Source organism: Clarias gariepinus, chromosome 7 (assembly GCF_024256425.1).
Source record: "Clarias gariepinus isolate MV-2021 ecotype Netherlands chromosome 7, CGAR_prim_01v2, whole genome shotgun sequence".
Lineage (NCBI taxonomy): Eukaryota > Metazoa > Chordata > Actinopteri > Siluriformes > Clariidae > Clarias > Clarias gariepinus.
The window spans coordinates 7,980,160-7,999,221 of record NC_071106.1 but is presented as its reverse complement, the minus strand read 5'-3'; the positions used below and the strand labels follow the sequence as shown (position 1 = coordinate 7,999,221).

Genomic DNA, 19,062 nt, shown 5'->3' with positions numbered 1-19,062 from the left:
CTTGCAATTATGGTTACATTACATACAGTAGTGTACTGTATGATGGTGTATGACTCGTTATAGTTGGCTAACATGAACTAACCTTAGAGGAATTTTAAGTCATATTTTAAGCTAGCTTAAACCACTATAAAAACGTGTTTGTGTGTATCTGTGCTATTTTTTTTGGCTGTGTGACCCACAGGGCAACATTTTGCCGAAAGGCAAAGATGACCAATTTGCAAAATGCATAGATTTACTGTAAAATTAAAAGAATAAAGGATAAGGTGATTTTTAAAAAACACACAGCAAACGCAATAATGGTCAGTGTTTCCTGAGTTTTTTCCAGCTGTTCAGTTCCTGTTTATGGTCTGCTTCCTTCTTTGATCACCATATAAGGGCAGAGTTTCCTGTTACTAATTAAGAAGTCTTACCATAAATCCGTTTGAGCTGTTTTCCCCCCTGATTATTCTTTCTGTGCATTTCTGATTTTGCTACCATGTTCGATTTATATTTGGATATCCTTTGTGTTTTAATTGATGCCAATATCACTGCATACTTAACCACTAAAGTATTCACACTGTGATTCAATAAACTCTGCACATGGATCCGAACTCCTCTCCTGGGTCTGGTTCTTTACAAATGTCTAGTAAGAATAGTTTACTGCATGCATTGTGTCTGTCTCACCGTTTGTTCTCGGCGGTGGCCAGGTGAATTTCCCCTTGAAAGATCTGTAGAGGCCTGGCTGACCGTGGTTCTCGGTAGAGACTGTGTAATAAAGAGAATCACCTGGAATACACACACACACACACACACACATATATTAAACACAGTCAGAATTCACCAGCCGTGTGCTCAAACAGGTAGCACACTGCAATGTTTAACAGGTGCTGCCATAATTACTCATTATTAAATATTTACTAAGAATTATTTATCATTAAGTTGTAGAAATTGCAATATAAGCAAATATGGGGTAATATCTCAAGGGTGATATCTGTGTAAATTTAGCTCAAGGTGTTTTTATTTATGTGTTTTAAAATCCTGGCAATGTACAGTATGTTTTTGCGTTCAGTCAAACTATATTTGTTAGGGTTGTTCACGTCAAACCCCACGTTATCCCAGTGTTGTCAATAGTGCAAGGTAAAAAGTTCTCAGTACACCGGAGCCATGATCAGACTGCCTGCTTCATGCCTGGCCTCCCAGGCACTCCTTTAATGGCCCAAACATGTGGAAATGGTTTGGAGCGAAGTCAGGACTGGGGGGTGATGTGGTAATAACTCCCAGGCGAGTTCCTGTAATATGCAAAGTGGTGTTGGTGAATGATCGTGTGTACAGCTCCCACAGACAGATGGGTCTCTTCTGTAGGTTGGTGACTAGTTTTCTCACATACTAGGCGTTCTACTCGCTGAATGTTTCCGGGCTCCGAGCCACCTCGGCCGGAAGCATCAAAAATCGACGTACAACTTTATTTAAAACGTTCGCACCATTCAAATGTTTTACTGTGGCAGAGAGTCTTATCACCGTACTGTCCTTAAAATCTCCTGTATACGAAAGTCCTGGTTTGACTCGAACAGTTGTTTATTATTCTAGCACATGATATTTGTTCACTAACGAGCCAATTTTTTATCAGCACTTTCCTACATATTTAGTTTGCTCACTTCCCCCAACTTTGTGACCTGACCTGGCTGGCAGGTAAGAGTACTAATTACTCATAAGAGTAATGTGCTGATTATCACAAATTATCACAAGATTTTTATGCAAATTATTCTTATTAAATCGTAGTATTTTACTTCTAAGCTGCTACAATTGATATCTAGAGAATCAGTGTAAGCATGCAGTGAAGACAGTTTGATTTATTACACTTAATAATCCACAATAAAACAATATATAATAAGTTTCATTAACACGAGCTTCCTGTTCTTCTAAAACGAGTCTATGTACAAGCGTGTGGGAACAGACTGCGAAAGAAGCGTGCGCACGGAATTATGCTTGAACTTTGCTTGATGGTTTATGACCATCCATTTTCCTCTTGATTACATTGCTAAAAGTGTACTACATACTCATGTATGATATGAGGCGTGTCCAAATGAAGCCGTGACTGACAGGTTCTGACTGCGCTCGTGCACATACCGTCGTGCATGTTGTATGTATAACTACAGTTTCGCAGTTTTTAAGTCGACTCACAAAGCTTCAGTTTAAAAGAGTCGGCTTAATGAATCGACATTACAACGCATGTAATGCGTTTCGTTTTCGTTTTCAAGGCGCGTGAAATTCTCAGTCTCTTCCATTCCCGTTCCATTCCATTTAAATGAGTCGGCTCAATGACTCGACTCCTCAGTTCCCCTCCCGCGCGTGCAGTGTGTACAGGAGTATAGAACAGCAGTCGCGCGCTGTGACCGTTTAGTCTGATGATGGCTCTCAGAGGAGATCACACGCTGCTTTTAGCTTTAATCTGGACCACATGTTCCAGCTTCACACTCGGGACTCATGGGTTAAAGGCGAGGATCAGAGTGAAGAGAGAAAGTAAGATATTTATATATGTATATACTGTATAACTCCATTTGTGCGGTTACTACTACATTGCAGCAGTGGTCTTTTATTTTTTTCCAAAGCTATATATATAGGTTTTTGTTAAATGTTTATATTCCCGTGTGATTGCGCAATTTGGTCCAGAGTCTCCAACTACCAAAGTCTAAAAGTTAACGCCACAGGAGACAGGACGTCATTTATACCAGTGGCCATTAAACTCTATGACTCTTCCCCCTTAATTTAGAAGCTGTCATGACAGAATAATCAATAGAAATTTATTATGCCCTGATACATTGTGCTTTTTTCTATCCTATTGTATTTGTATCGTTTAAATACGCAGCCACTGAAGAAACAATTTCCTTCGGCATTAATAACCCAAAAACCTAAATATGGAACTTTGTATTTGACTGTAATATTCTTAAAATGAGATTCCATACAGCTTTGGAGTGGCAATAATTAAATTTAGACCAGATGCACTAGAGAAAAGCTTTACTAAATTCAGAGCATGGGTCAACTGGGTTTCATGTTTTAAAAATAAGGTATCAGCCAGTAGGGCCATCATTTCTCTTTCAAAGGTAGGTACAGTGTTCCTTGCGCTGGGCAAAAAAAAATTAAGTGGAGACTGTTAACAACTGGTTACTATAGGCAGTCAGGTTTTCATTTGACGTAAAATAAAAACCTGACTGCCTAATTAATAGATTTTTTCCCTCATCAATAAAGGAAAAGGAGCTCCTAAATGAAGCCCCTCATCTCATGCTTTCTTAACCAAGGGCCACAGATGACACTGATTTGTTTCTGATGACTCTGTCCTTTGGAGAAAGAGGCTCTGTATTGTACAGGTTATTTTGAAGTAAGAATTTGCATTTTTTGGAAGCGAACCAGGAAAACCCGCATTTGGGATGCATCACACTACAAAGTGGATGATGATGGCTTTATTCATTCCTGTTTCTTTAAGGCCAAGACAATGTGCAATGTCAACTCCAGTATGCAAATTATCATGGGTTAAAGGTGCCACATATGCCAGGACGTCCAACACACACCCCTTTCTCTCTCTCTCTCTCTCTCGCTATCTCACATCCTCTCCCTCCCTCTCCTTTAGGCTGTGTAGTCCTTTACAAGGAATTTATTAGCCTTTCCATTTTTCTGTTCAATATCTTTTTTCTCTTTGATTTACCCATGCAAACTCAAAACTAAATTTGAAACATTGGTTGCGAAGACTTATAACATTACTTACTGTCAAGCAACAGTGTTATTAAGGGTTGTATTGCCACTACTCTTACAATTCAAGACAAGCTCACAAAAACACAACGCTTTTGCAGATGCCATCTTTTGTCAGTTCTTGCCATATGAACGAATGAACGGAGGTGAATCGGTTTTCGCTAATGAATGCATCTGGTTTCATTTTTTTTTACTGGAATAATTTTATTGTGACATGAATTTCCCTTTGAGTTGACCATCACTCAGTCCTTTGTTCCAAAAACATAGGATCAAACCACAAGCAGCAATGAAAACAATTCTGATTCACTCTCTCTTTCACTTTTAGATGGAGCGTTTCTCAGTTTTAGCACATCAAATGAACACAAGTCGGGTAACCACCTGAAGCTGGTCCATGATCCCTACAAGGAAAACATCTATGTAGGAGGTCCAAATGGACTGTACATGTTAACTCCAGGAGACCATCCAATACTGAAGGAGGTAAACTCTTTTCCCAGAATCTCATATATCCTTTACTATCATTTAACATATACTATCGTGGTCTCCCCGGGTTCGATTCTCGTCCAGGTTTAATTCTCGCCTCTGTGCATAAAGTTTGCATGTTCTCCCTATGCTTGGTGGGTTTCCGTCAGGTACTCCAATCTAAAGACATGCAGATTAGGCTCACTGAATTGCCGGAGTGTGTGAATGAGTGTGTGAGTGTATGTGTGTGTGCCCAGCAAGGATTGGCACCCTGTCCAGAGTGTACCCGCCTTATTTCCTAAGTTCCTAAGTAGGCTTCAGGCCTCCCGCGACCCATTCATTCAGGACGTCCAACACACTCTCGCTCTAATTTTTTTATTAATTTGTTTTCTGTTAACGGTGGGTCCAGTGCCAGTCCATCACATGACACAATGTGTCCTATTTACCTGACTGCAGTTTCAAGCCTGCATATAAATCTAAATCTCAGTTTAATGGGAATGTCTGGGATTTTTAAATGATTATCAAAGTCCTGTTCCATACAGGTTAAGTCATCGTGTTCAGATGTCACTACTATCCATGCAAAACCAGCAGCAGACTGAGCAGTGTAAAGTGGTTTAAACGCACCTGGACCCGTTCTGAAAGTGGTGTAACCAGTTTCACCAGTTATCTTTTTTGTCCTGCACAATGAGAGTTCTGGGTATTTATAATGATACTGAACTGTTGTTGTTGTTGGTCATTCAGCTGCTCCTGGAAAGGGATCGCCACAGTGGACTATCCGGTCCGCACGTACAGTATAAGCCTGGTAGAGGTTTTAACCGTATGTCCTTCCTGACTCAACCCTCCCATTTTTCCAGGCTTGGGACCAGCACTGCATCCAGTGGCTGAGGTTTGGGCACTTTTTGGGGTTTTATAATGATACAATTTCTAATCATGAAATCCCAACCCAGGGATCCCAAGGGGTTTGGAGCAGTGACTCACTACTCCAAACCATTATCATTAACTTGTGAGCAATACCTAAATTAAGTGAAATGCAGCCAACAGAATCCAATGCGTCCCCTGTAACTCCACTGAGAGGTAGTAATGGTGAGATGAAGCCTCATTTATGTGTCGAAGCTTTCCAGCCAAAAGATTCACCAGAAGGTTAATTTCATGAAGCTTCATTTAAGAGCTATTTGTACTGCCATCTAGTGGACAAATGTTGTCTAACAAACAGATGTGAATATTGCAAGCAGCACAACTACAGAATTATGGACATGTAGCTGCAAGTAATATAGCGTTCATTATTGACAACCATCAGTTATTTATACATATACATACACTATATATATATATACTGTATATATAGTGTACTGTGTGTAAGTGATATATATATATATATATATATATATCGTTCATTTAATAACACAGTATATATTAGAGAGTGGATGTGTACAAAATACACATCCACCCTCTAAGATTTGAGAAAAAAAAAACTAAATTCTATCAATTTACTTTATTTGGATAAATGAATTAAAAATGATATTCAAATGGGGGAAGTCTTTCTCAATTTACAAGTTTTTTTAAGTGGCCCGCTTACTCAGGGTGCAGATTTTGTGCCGATTTTAGTAGTGAGACACACACGTGAATGAGCCTTTATTTAAACAATTTGAAACGGCAAACAAATCAGTTACGTGACTCCTGTAAAGGCCTCATTTGTCATTGTCACATGACAACTAGTGAGAGGAATAAAATGTTTCATAATTAGTTACTTGTGAAGAGTTGCATTAGACATCCTTAAATCTTTATTGACAACCGAAACATCTGCCCCAGTGTCAATAAAAGTATGCAGAAGGGTGTCCTCAATTACACAATTACAGGTCTCACATACAGTGCTGTAAAAAAAAAAAGGATCCCCAAAGTGAACCCAAGTAAGAATGCAGTTTTTAAATGATGATTTTATTTGAGTTCAAACTTGCCTAACCATATGTGAAAAAGTAACTGCCCCTTAACCTGTTTAATCTCGATTGGATTTAAGTCCAGACTTTGACTAGGCCACTCCAAAATTTTAATTATTTTAATTATTATTATTATTATTATTATTATTATTATTATTATTTGTACTGGTGTGTTTCGGATCATTGTTCTGCTGCATAACCCAAGTGCACTTTAGTTTGAGTCACAAATTAACTGACATTTTTCATCAAGTAAGGGAAAAAACAAAAACCCCATCGCATGTGATGGAAAAGGGGAAGTAGAGTTAGGGGAAGTTTACTTAATTGTGGCTAAAGCCTTAGCTGGTCGTCTGAAGAGAATTCTTCCTAAGATCATCAATCCTGACCAAACTGGATTTGTTAAATCTCACTATGGTTCAGACAGCGTGCGTCGTCTCTTGACTATATATGATATATTAGTTGACTTCAGGTGGTGATCAGTTGCTTTAATATCTCTGGATGCAGAAAAAGCGGTTTTTGTTTTTCAGGGTCGGACAAATTGAATGTCCCCACTCCTGTTTGCCTTCCTTATCGAACCCTTGGCAGAAGGTATTCACATGCATAATGGCATCCAGGGGGTGAAGGCAGGTGGGGTGGAACACAGCTTATCATTATGTTCCTCTTTACTTCAGGCAGCCACAATCATCAATTCCTTGTGTGTTGGAGACAATTAACCAGTACAACCAGTACAAAATGCATTTTGTATTTACTTGGATTATCTTTGTTTAATAGTGAAATATAACTAAAAATTAAGAGTGACAAATATGTATAAATAAATAAATAAATAGGGGAAATACTTTTTTTACAGCACTGTTTCTATTTCAAACATTTACAACAGGTAAAATGTCTTAGGTAGAATCATTACTCATGGCCATGTTGTCTGTTTGGTCCTGGGTAGAGAACTGCCCCTTATTGTCAACTACTTGTATTTTCCCTGATTTTAAATGTTTAGGCGATGAAGAACAGACACTCTCGTCCAGCAGTAGTCGAGTGGTAAGAGGAATTTCTCGCATGATAGCACCTAGAGTGGCCTCTAAATCTCACAACATTAACCGGTTAACTAATAAAGTAAAAAAAAAAACATTAACAAACATTAACAAATAAAAACATCCTTCAAGCACTTTTCTTCTTTTTTAATTGCACGTCTTCTCCCTTCCTCTGACACACTGAACAACTGCAACGGAATATCACATAGTGTCGTCACCCCCCAATTATTTTCCTTCTGCTCACAAAGGTACACCTGTTCCACAGTTACTCATTTATGTTTTCTGTCCCCTGTTCACACTGAAGAAAAATAACTCTTTCAGAAAATGCTTCCCCCGATAGTGTAGGGTAAAATGATGGACGCTGCTATCTGTTCATGCTACGGAAGCATTTTTTTTTTTTTGCAAATGCAGCACATTTTGCCATAACACCAGCACTGCATGTGCTGGCTGGGTTGTATGTGGGTTTTTTCCCAAAGACATTAAAGTGGTGACCCGGCAGTGGTGGCGCTCAAACCCACAACTCTTTGTTCAGCAACACAGAGCCTCAGTCACCTGAACCAACAATGCCCTAGGGCGGATTTCCTTATAAGCACTTCAAACACCTGACCAGTCCAGAAACTCGTTTGAAGTTACAAGGACTAGAGAGTTCAAACAAGTGCCTTAAGGAGACATTAATACAGTAATCAACACAACAACCAGCAGCACTATGAGAAAAAAAAAAGATTGGAACTATATTAAACCACTAGACTCTCAAGACATGTAACTAAAATTAAATTTAAAATGATCTAATAAGAATATTAAATAAAGTGCTTTGCTTCTGCACAGGTTGACGTGCCAATATTCGAACATGAATTCCAGAGCATCTCCACTGTAAGTTTCACATTTACACACACACACACACACACACACACACACACACACACTGTATGATGTTTTTTGCTTATGTTTAATGCAATGTTTACAGTATAGGTATTTTAAATAATGCAGTAAAATGTGTAAAGTGCTGAAAGAATAGTTTTGTTCTTGTTCCTGTTCTCCTCCATGACAATGAATAACAACCGTTTTTTTTTTTAGTTTTCAGGATTGTGGTGTGTTAGAAACATAAAAGAGATTAAACATGCATTTTTGTTAGTTGTTCATATCTTTTTTATCGATTTTTAAGCATTGTGAACACAAAATCTCTCTGCTGAAAGAGGGGAGGAATGGAAATCCACTGTTCATGTGTGGAACTAAAAGAGAAAACACAAAGTGCTGTGATGTGGTATGCTTGTTCTTCAAATACTAGTAATGTACGCAGTGTGTATATGATAATGCACTAGTGTGCCGTTTCTTGGACCTAGCGAGACTTTTAAACATGAAAGCAAGCGCTAAATTATATCTTTTGCCATGCTAGGACTCCGAGCACAATGCCGTGGGATGTTTCGAACTGAAAAATCCAACACAAATCACGGAGCCGTCCTTGCACATTGGTAAGAAATCCATCAAACCCGCAGTTATTCACAGGTCAAGCTGCTTGTTCTTGGTTCATTTATTCCTGGGAGACAAAGTATCACTCTAACCTATATCCATGCATGTACAGTTCTTGCAAAAGTATTCATACCCCTAGAACTTTTCCACATTTTGTCATGTTACAACCACTAAAAGTGTGTTTTATTGGGATTCTATGTGATAGACCACCAAGTGGCACATAATTTTGTGGAAAAGTGGAAGGAAGATAATAAGAGTGTCATGACTCGAGCTTTTTGACATTTCTGTTCCCACGCTGTCATGCTCCTTTTTTTCCATGCCCTCCGGACTGCCCCTCCGCACTGTGAGACTCACAGCTGATTACTTCAGGCATTTAAAAAAGCTTTGAACACATTTTTACTGCTGGATTATTGCATGCTGTCTTGCCCAATTTTTCACAGATTTCACGTTACCAAGTTTGCTTTTGCCCCTCGTTTTGGATTCGTCGCTACCCTTTCGGATTTCATGACACAGATGATCTAACACTCCCACTTTCTTGACTATGGTTCTCTCTCACAATTTGGCTCTGTAACGGAAGGGCTCGGAAGTGGAGCCGCCATGCTCTGGGAGGCTTAGGACCCCTGCAGCATCAGGTCTAATGGCTCTTCCAGGGAAATGAGGAGAGGGTTCGATTGCTCTTGTCACGGCAGAGAGGTAGGGAGAAAACTGCTTAAGCTCTGTCAATCATAGAGTCCTACAGTTCTGGACGCTGACGCTTTTGAGCAGATAGAACTATAAAGCCTTGTGCAACTCCTGGACCTGGCAGGTTGGGTGGACTTATACATTTGTCTCAAGAAACCTACCAGGCTGTCGCCAATCATGAGAACCTGTGTGTCTCCTCCACCACAATAAAGTGAGAAGGAGGAACCAATGCAGCTAGACAGAGCCCACATCCCATCTGAGGAGAAGCAATGCTGCTTGTTGGAAAAAAGCGTGCTTCTATTGCACTGGGTGAAAGTTAATTGACTTTTGAGGAAGTCCCCAAATTTCTAGTACTGTTTACAGGATCTGAGTAAGTCACAAGAGCCAGAGTCCTAGGTTTAATCTTAGTGTTTGGTTTTCAATTGTGCACCAGTTTTCAGCAAGATATAAAACATTGTTTATTTACTTGCGTTACATTGTGGTCTCCTTGGTGGTTCACCTTTAGGTGGATGGGAATTACAGCGTTGCTGGTTGGTTGGCGGTGATGGCGGCGCCCTGGAACTTCTTAGGGTTTCTTCGCTGCAAGACTTAAGAGAGATCTTGAAGAGCTTGGTCGCTTGGTGGTGCAGCGGCTTCTTTGCCTGATTGGGTTAAGTTTCCCGCTGCACTGTGTCACAGACGCTGCTTCGTGTGACAGATGAGAGAAGGCAATAGATGGAAAAACATTTTCAATATACTAACACTGCACTATTAGTATCTTGAGGTCCTGTTTGGCTTGACTATGTAGACACTTTTTGCTTAGACACTTTTTGAACTCTTTCGTGTTTCTCTCGCTGGATGTCATTAAAAAAAAATTTCATAGCCTGGAGGAGCATCGACTTCACGTTCAGCAAGTTCTGCAAAGACTTCTGTAAAATAACTTATTTGTCAAAGCAGAGTGCAAGTTTTACACTGAATCCCGCAGTGAAACTTGCTGAAAGCTAAACCCTGTTTCTGATGTTCGTGATCCCTCCTTCACAGATTGAGATGGAGCATCCAAGTTCCAGGCAGTTGCCAGTTAGCCTACCCTAACCACATGACAGGAACCTTAGAGGTTTCTGGGCTTCATCATCTTCTACCGCCACTTTGTTAGGGACTACAGCTTTATCATTGCCCCTTTAACAGCTCTGACTTCCCCCAAGATGTGGTTTTATTGGGACAAGGAAGCTGAGAGAGCTTTCACAGTTTTAAGTCAGCCCCTATCCTCAGCATCCCGGATCCGTCCCATCAATATGTTGTGTGAGTCGAAACCTCAAATACTGGGGTCGGAGACATTTTCTCCCAGAGATCATTGCTTGACAACAAGTTGCTATTCTGCTCCTACTTGTTACACTGTCTAACCCCAGCAGAAAAAAAAAACTATAGCATTGTGATTGAGAACTCCTAGCCATCACACTGGCCCTGGAGGAGTGGAGGCACTGACTGGAAAGGTCTGAGATACCATTCCTGGTCTGGACCAACATCAAGAACCTTGAGTTTCTATGAGCAGGGTCAAAAACTTCAAACTTGAAGCTCTCTCCTGACAGTATTTTTCCAACCAGGACTTTACACCGTGTGAGACTATCCTCCCTTCCCACCGCTTGATCCCGACAGCTGAGCTGGTCATAGAGACCAGGCCAAATAGCCTCGACCTAATGCATTTTTGTTCCCTTCGCCTTACGACCTCAGGTTTTGGAAAGGGGCCATTACTCCAGACTGTGCTGTCACCCTGGGACCGCACAAACTCTGTTTGCCATTCATCAGCGTTTCTGGTGACCGATACTAAGAGAAGGACATTTCACGTTTTGTGGCAGGTGTAAACATACAAACAAAACCACCCTCTCTGAATACATGGTCTCGACTATCTGCATTCACTGCAGTCACCTAATTAGCAAATAGAGTCCTCCTGTGTGTAATTTAATCTCGGTATAAATACAGCAGTTCTGTGAAGCCCTCAGAGGTTTGTTATAGTACATTAGTGAACAAACAACATTAAGAAGCCCAAAAGACCCACCAGACAGGTCAAATATAAAGTGGTGGAGAAGTTTAAAGCAGGGTTAGGTTATGATAAAAGTTTCTCAAGCTTTAAACATGTAACTGAGCATTGTTCAATCCATTATTTGAAAATGGAAAGAGTACGGCTCAACTGCCAGCCTGCCAAGATATGGCCATCCACCTAAACTGACAGGCCGAGCAATGAGAGCATTAATCAGAGAAGCGACCTACACAGTGAGCTTAGGTATAAGAATCTGTCCACATTTGTTGTTTGGACTATTCAAATTCAAGATTTAAAAAACATTATTAATTCCAAAGGGAAATCTCTTATTCTTGGTTACAGTTACAGTTGCTCACAGTTGTTATCCAGTAAAATGGAAAAGTAATAAAAACTAATATATATATATTATATAAAACTAATATATATATATATATATATATATATATATATATATATATATATATAAATTAAATAAAAAGAGTCTTTAAACAGTAAGTACCATATTGCACACTTAACTTTTGAATACCTTAATTGAATACACTAAATATGATATTATGACATTATTGCACACTAAATATGACCCAAGAGCATTTGTAAATATTGCACAGTAATCTCATATATGTATGTAATATTGCAATTATTATAAGTAATATTGTATTACATATTTTATTGAGATGTAATATTGCAATTATTATAATATTTATACAGGTTAGTAATATTGTCCTATTGTGTTACTGTTACTGTCAGTGATTATCCACATACAGTAGTGTATGAGTTACAGAGAAAAGATCTCCTGTGGCGCTCTGTGGAACACGTGATGGTAATTAGTCTCTGGCTGAATTTGCTCCTCTGGTCAGCGATAACACTGTATAGCGCTGTAAAGTCATGTACTCCACAAATCTGGCCTTTATGGAAGAGTGGCAAAAGAAGGAAGCCATAATTGAAAAAAGCCATAAGAAGTCCTCTTTGCAGTTTGCTACAAGCCATGTGGGGGACACAGCAAACATGTGGTAGAAGTTGCTTCGGTCAAATGTGACCAAAATCGAACTTTTTGGCTTAAATCAAAAGCTATGTGTGGCGGCAAACTAACACTGCATGGTGGTGGCAGCATCATGTTGTGGGGATGCTTTTCTACTTTTTTAACTTTACCCTAGGGACAGCAGGTCAAAGTTGATGGAAAGATGGATAGAGCCGAATTTAGGGAATTCTTAGAAGAAAAACTGTTAGAGTCTGCAAAAGACTGGGGTGGAGGTTCACCTTCCAGCAGCACAGCAATTCTAAAAATACAGCCAGAGCTACAATGGAATGGTTTAGATAAGGTTAACATATGTGTTAAAATGGCCTAGTCTAAGTCCAGACATAAACCTGCTATTTTGCAGAGAGGAATGGGCAAAAAGTTCACTCTCTAGATGTGCAAAGCTGATAGAGACATAATCCAAAAGACTTGCAGCTGTAAATGCAGCGAAAGGTGTTTCCACAAAGACTCGGGGGATGAATACAAATGCAGCCAGACTTTTCAGATATTTATTTATGAAATTTTTTAAAAACCATTTATATTTTTTCTTCCAGTTCACAGTTAGGTGCCACTATGAATTAAACACAGTTCATGGCTGTAACATGACAAAATGTGGAAAATTTCAAGCAGTATGAATACTTTATCCTCAGACTTTGGTATCATAGTCCACTGATCTGATCCTATGTTCATGTAAATAGATTCTGTTTGAGGAGTGAGCTCAGATTCCCTGCTTAAACATTAGAAGACAGAACACTAACAAAAGCGAACAAGCATTAATTTTTCATTTTCTTTCATACTTCCCAAACTAAGCTAGTTTCAGAGTTTCTACTTGGCTAGTTTCTATTTGTCTTTTCAAAAAAGAACAAGGCAGAAACAATTAAAAGTAAAATAATATGAGTAATTTTGTTAATATCGGTGTTAATGTTAATTATTGCACCATGTGGCCTCTTTGTTTTGTGTATTCTAGGTGATTCTCTATATTACACAGTCTCTAAAAGGAATGATCACTTCGGCCTCTACAGATGGGACATGAGTCGATTCACCTTGCCCTCGCGAAGAATAACCGGTGAGACTGACATTGCTGCATACAGCTGATATCCAGTACACATTAGTACAGATTTGTAAAGAACCAGACCAAATCGAGGATCCATGTGCAGAGGTTAAGAGGGTTTAAAGAGCAGTCAAACCCAGAGTAACAGTCAGGGAAAACACAGCTCAAAATTTACACAATTTTAATGACAAGATGCAATAAGTAGAATCAACATTAAGCCAAATATTGTGTAGGTTCCCCTTGTGTCCCCGGGCAGCTCTGGCCCCTCTAGGCATGTTTCAAGACCTCTAGGGTCCTATGGACTTGTTTGTTTGGTGCATTCCATGATTGCTTGTTCTGTGTCGAAGGCCTTGTGCTCTTTGCCTGTTGGGCCTTTTGCAAGGTGTGAGCAATCCAAAAGTAAGCAGGAAATAAAAAAGCACACAAGTACAAAAAAAAAACTACCCAAGACTAAAATAAATAACAAACTGCCAAGATCGAATGACACCGTCAAGGACAAATACCTTTTATGAGTGAACACCCACAGAAATCACATGGAAACCAAAATGGATTACTTACAATGATTAAACAATAGTATACATATGAAACCTTATGCAAGGAATGAATCAAGGGATGCAATCCTTAAGTTTTGTGACAATATAATCCTGTAAGGAAATTAGTTTTCTTTTGTTTTGTTTCAGAGCAGAGGTATGTAACTATTCTTGGAAATCAAGGCAGTGGGCCACTGGATGGAAAAGTGTACTCCTTGTACACAGAGCAGAACCAGAACCAGGGCCCGGACATGCCCATCTGGATATCCAGAGTTTCTCAGATCTGCACAGTAAGCAGTATAACATGATGTGTTTTGCTGGAAAAATATTTCCAGAATTTTATTTATTTTATTTTTTTTTACATTCTGCTTTTATAAAGGGCAACAACGAGGCTAAAACATTTCTGCATACCAATACAGACTACCATAAATAACAAAGCTGGTGTTATAAGATGGACTTGTTATAGACATGAAGCTTACATCAATCTACTGTATAACATTAAAACCACCTGCCTGATTGTGTACAGTACAGTAGATCCCACTTATGGGTTAAACATCTTTAACCCGTAAAGGCATGAACCACACAAGACCTATAAAGTTATGGTGTGATATCTGGCACCAAGATGTTTGCAGCTGATCCTGAACATTGTTTGCGGAGTGGCAGGGCCAGGGACCCCTGGAATAAGGGGATACCATTGACATGATCGCGTATACAAAGTTAGTGTTCTTGGTCTGAAACATTGTTCAGGTAGGTGGTCCCTGTTAAAGTCACATCCATGTGACACAAGGTTTCCCAACAGAGCATTGCCCAGATCATCAAATTGCTTGTGACAGCTCACCTTTTTCCCATCTTGCATCTTGATGCAATCTCTTCCCCAGATAAGCGACACACACAAACATCTGGCCATCCTCATGATGTAACAGAAAACGTGATTCATCAGACCAGGCCACCTCTTTTCATTGCTCTGTGGTCAAGTTCTGATGTTTATGTGCCCATTGCTGGAGCTTTTTGTGGTGGACAATGGTTAGCTGAGGCATTCGGACAGGTCAGCAGCAACGTAGCTCCATACACAACAAACTGTGATGCATGTGTGTTCTGACAACACATTTGGAATCTGTGGAACAGCGTGGCCTAGAAGATAGGTCGTATGACGTAACATGGAGTTTGACATAAGTTTAAGCCACTTAGGTACTAACCACTGCATACCAGGAACACCCTAGGAGACCTGCTGTTTTGAAGCTCCTCTGACCCAAATGTCTTGGCCACTCAAAAAGTTTCCTGCCTTGAACATATCAGCCTCAAGAACTGACTGTTCACCTGCTGCTCAATGTGTCCCATCCCTTGACAGAGGACAATATAGGAGACAAACAATAGCAACTAGCAAATAAAGAAGCTGTAGAATGATGCTGGAAGTTCCCCAGCACTATTGAATGCTCTGGCCAAATGGTGTTGATATTTGTAGGCAGCAGCTTTGAAAGTTGAATGAAACACAGGAACTTGTGTACAGGTTTATAAAGTCCATAAAAAATTAAATATGTATACTGTAAATCCTAAAGTTCTGATATTTAATTGCCTGTAATAATGCAGTGTAGATTCATGACCAAACTCCAGTTACATCCTTTTGCTCTTAGGCGGATCGAGGTGGCAGTAAATCAGTGCTGCAGTACCGCTGGACGTCCATGCTGACCGCACGCCTGTTTTGCGGAGATGAGGAGAAGGGTCTCGCGTATACGGAGCTCCTGGACGTTGCTGTGCTGGAAGCTGCAAAATGGGAAAGCACCATCATTTACGGCCTCTTCAAAAATGCCTAGTAAGATAATGCACTGTAGCGACTGGTCAGGAGAGTCTGTTTAAACACCTCCCACAGTCATATCTGTTAAATGGAGATCTGAACTCATATCTGAACCTGATATCTGAAATACTTACCCAGTCTGTAGTATTAATTCACTGGAGGTAGAAACACAGTGTGTGCGTGTGTGAAGCCAAAAATGTCCTTCTATCTCTGTGTCCCTCAAACAGCAACCTGAGAGCCGTGTGTGTTTATAAAATGTCCGACATCATTCATGTTTTTGCGACGAATGATATCAAAGACCAAACTGCGACTTTTTCTTCACCACGTCCTGGAGAGGTACAGTACCGTTCAGTTAAACAGAAATAAACTACACCTTTATCTCTCCCCCTTTCTTAAATGAGTTATAACTGTGTTTTACAGTGTGTAGAAAACAGTCGAACGTTATCACCAAGCTTACTAAAGTTTATGGAAAAGCATCCTGAGATGAGCCAGTGGATTAAACCTGCCCAGGCCCCTCTGTTGTTCATGCACCATCACTACACACACCTGCAGGTGGACAGAGTGGAGAGCAGGACGTCAGGAAATAGCCATCATGATGTTCTCTTCATGGCTCTAGGTGAGTGGGGGTTCTGTTTATCAGAAATGTGATACTCTGAGGTTTTAGTTTGGGGATACTGTATAGTCTGTGTCTATGTCCAGTACAGTAGTTTCCATGTTCTTCTTGTGCTTGGTGGACTCCCTGTGGATAATCTGGTTTCCAAAGTCAAAAGACATGCAATGTAGGCTGATTGGTGTGTCCAAATTACTCATATGTTTGTGTAAGTGTGTGTGCTTGTGTCCTGCGCTGGGTCTGCACCAGTGTACTCTAACTTGTGTCCTTGAGTTTCCTGAGATTCATATTTGATATTCGGGAACAATTATCAGTCACTGTTTGGAGCAATTTGCAGACATATTGACTGGATTTAGTCTTTGACTAAGAACAATTTATGGTTATGGTTATTCTTGGTTTGTTTTCTCTTTCCAGAGAATGGCAACATCCATAAGATTTTGGATCAGGATGGTGACCCATTCATCATTGCAGAGTACGAGCCTTTTAAATCCAGGACCCTCATCTCCAGCATGCTGCTCAACCATAAAACAGTAAGCCTTTTGGCAAACTCCAGACGGGCTGCCATGTGTCTTTTACTAATGAGTGGCTTCCGTCTGGCCACTCCACCATAAGTAAGCCTAAGTAATGAGACTTGAAAACCTGTAGTAATTGCGCTCACCTATGCTTATATGCTTACCTATGCTTTTCTGGGTCAAACTAAGAATACCTCAGTGTCTCTTGTCAGACTTGTACTTCCTGTGTCTATGGTATACATTTTTTAGTTGTGTATAGTAACTTATAGTTTCTTCCTTCAGAAAAAGCTGTTTGTGAGCTCCAGCAGCGAGGTGATCCAGATCGACCTGTACAAGTGCAGCGTGTACGGTAACGACTGCGGCTCGTGTGTGATGGCCCGAGACCCGTACTGCGGCTGGGACTTGGAGAAGTGTTCAGCTAACAATGGGTACATGCTGAAACTTAATTAGATATACATTTTAAAGTATATATTTCTCTAAAAATATATACAGTAGATCTCTAAAATATATATATATATATATACTCAATCATATACTCTGCTCAGAGCTTTTGTGAAAGTAAACAAGTCCATTGAACTATAAGATTTAAGAAATATTAATTGTAGAAAAATTGTAAAACATCTTCATAACTGATGAAAAAAGGGCACATACCGTACCGTACCTGTGGGTTCTGCTTTACACATGAGATCATGTTAACTTTCTCAGTCTAAAGTCTAATTATGGTCTACTTTTACTTCATAGATCATTAGTACAAGATGTGATCCATGGAAACCCCTCTGTATGTGAAAACGGTAGGTGTGTGTGTGTGTGTGTCTCTGTGAGAGAGAGCGGGGTTGTGTGTGCATGCTTACTTCATGTTTTCTGTGTTACACTGTTGCTAACTCAGACGGGGTTCACACTGAAGTGTTTGTTTCTGGTCTTGAGACCATTTATATTATTTTTTATATAAACTGCGGTGGCCAAAAGTATTAAGACAGCATCTGCCATGTACAGTGTTATAGTTCTCCCTGTGCATACAACAGGTGATGTCACTAATTAGCTCGTGTCTATCTCAAGCCTAATTTACTAATTAACCGAAAAACTAGTGAACAACTGTGACAATGGTATTCAGCTTCTGGAGCCTAGCTCTGTGTCAAATGATGGATAAAAGAGTATTTATTACATACTGTATCTCTGTTGCATCCTGCCTCGGGTCTGTGTGCATGGAGTTCTCCTCCAGCATGTTCTCCTCATGATTGCTGAGTTTCCTCCAAGGTTTTGATCTAAAGCAAATAATTAAACTTAACAATTAAAACTTAACTTGCCATAAAAAGCGTTTTAAACACAGTTTTAATCTCGTCTGATCTTTAATACTGTCCCTGCGCGTCTTTTACAGATGTCCCCACAACCGATGAGTTCCGTGACATTAGAGACTCTCCCATTAGCGTGTCTCAAGACTCTAAATTCTACCTCAAATGCCCCAAGGAATCCCAGCATGCCTCATACACTTGGGAGCACCAGGACAGGACGATGCCGTGTGTCTCAACTGATCAGGACTGCCTTTTACTGATCGACAGCATGAGCGAGAGGGACGAGGGAGTTTATACATGCATCGCTACAGAGAACGGATATGAGAGAACGATCATACGTCACGAGCTGCAGATGAACACTGCCTCGGAGACGTGAGTGACTAATGTAGCTTTAGTAGGCGTTCTGTTCCTGATCTCTGAGATCTGCAAGCGCTGTGTGTGATGTTGAATTCTTGGTATTTATTGCCTTTCCTTTTTATAAAATGGTAAAACAAGCAAATAAATTAGGAAAAAAAACACCAAAATACAGTTGCAAACAACGATGAGCGAGCCCCAGCACCGGCGTCATCGCCACCCGGGCGCACTACACAACCTCAGTGTTTATTTGAGCATGTTAAGACATCTAAAAAGACAACACCGCCCAGGGGCAACGCACAACCTGTGTGCCTTTTGAGCTCCAAAAAGCCCCAGATGATGATGTCACTCAGTGAAAGAAACTTTCTGTCATACGTTTAAGGCATCACCATAGACGAAACGTTTGAGATGGTGATAAGAGATTATATGGGTCTAGTTTGATGCCATTCGTATTAATTCCCTAGGAGGAGTATCAAAATCCATCGCCCACCCGTTGCAAACAACCCAAAATAACTGGCTTTCCATCTGTCCCTCTTCAATTCATTTTATTTATTGTGTGTTTTAATCAGTGATTTGTGTATTGAATCTTTAATACTGACTTTACAGTAT

The 19,062-nt window shown here is 40.0% G+C and overlaps 1 pseudogene; it reads left to right on the top strand.

The window, feature by feature from the left end:
• Nucleotides 1-2,380: 2,380 nt before the first annotated feature.
• On the top strand, nucleotides 2,381-19,062 carry LOC128527926 (semaphorin-7A-like; annotated as a pseudogene).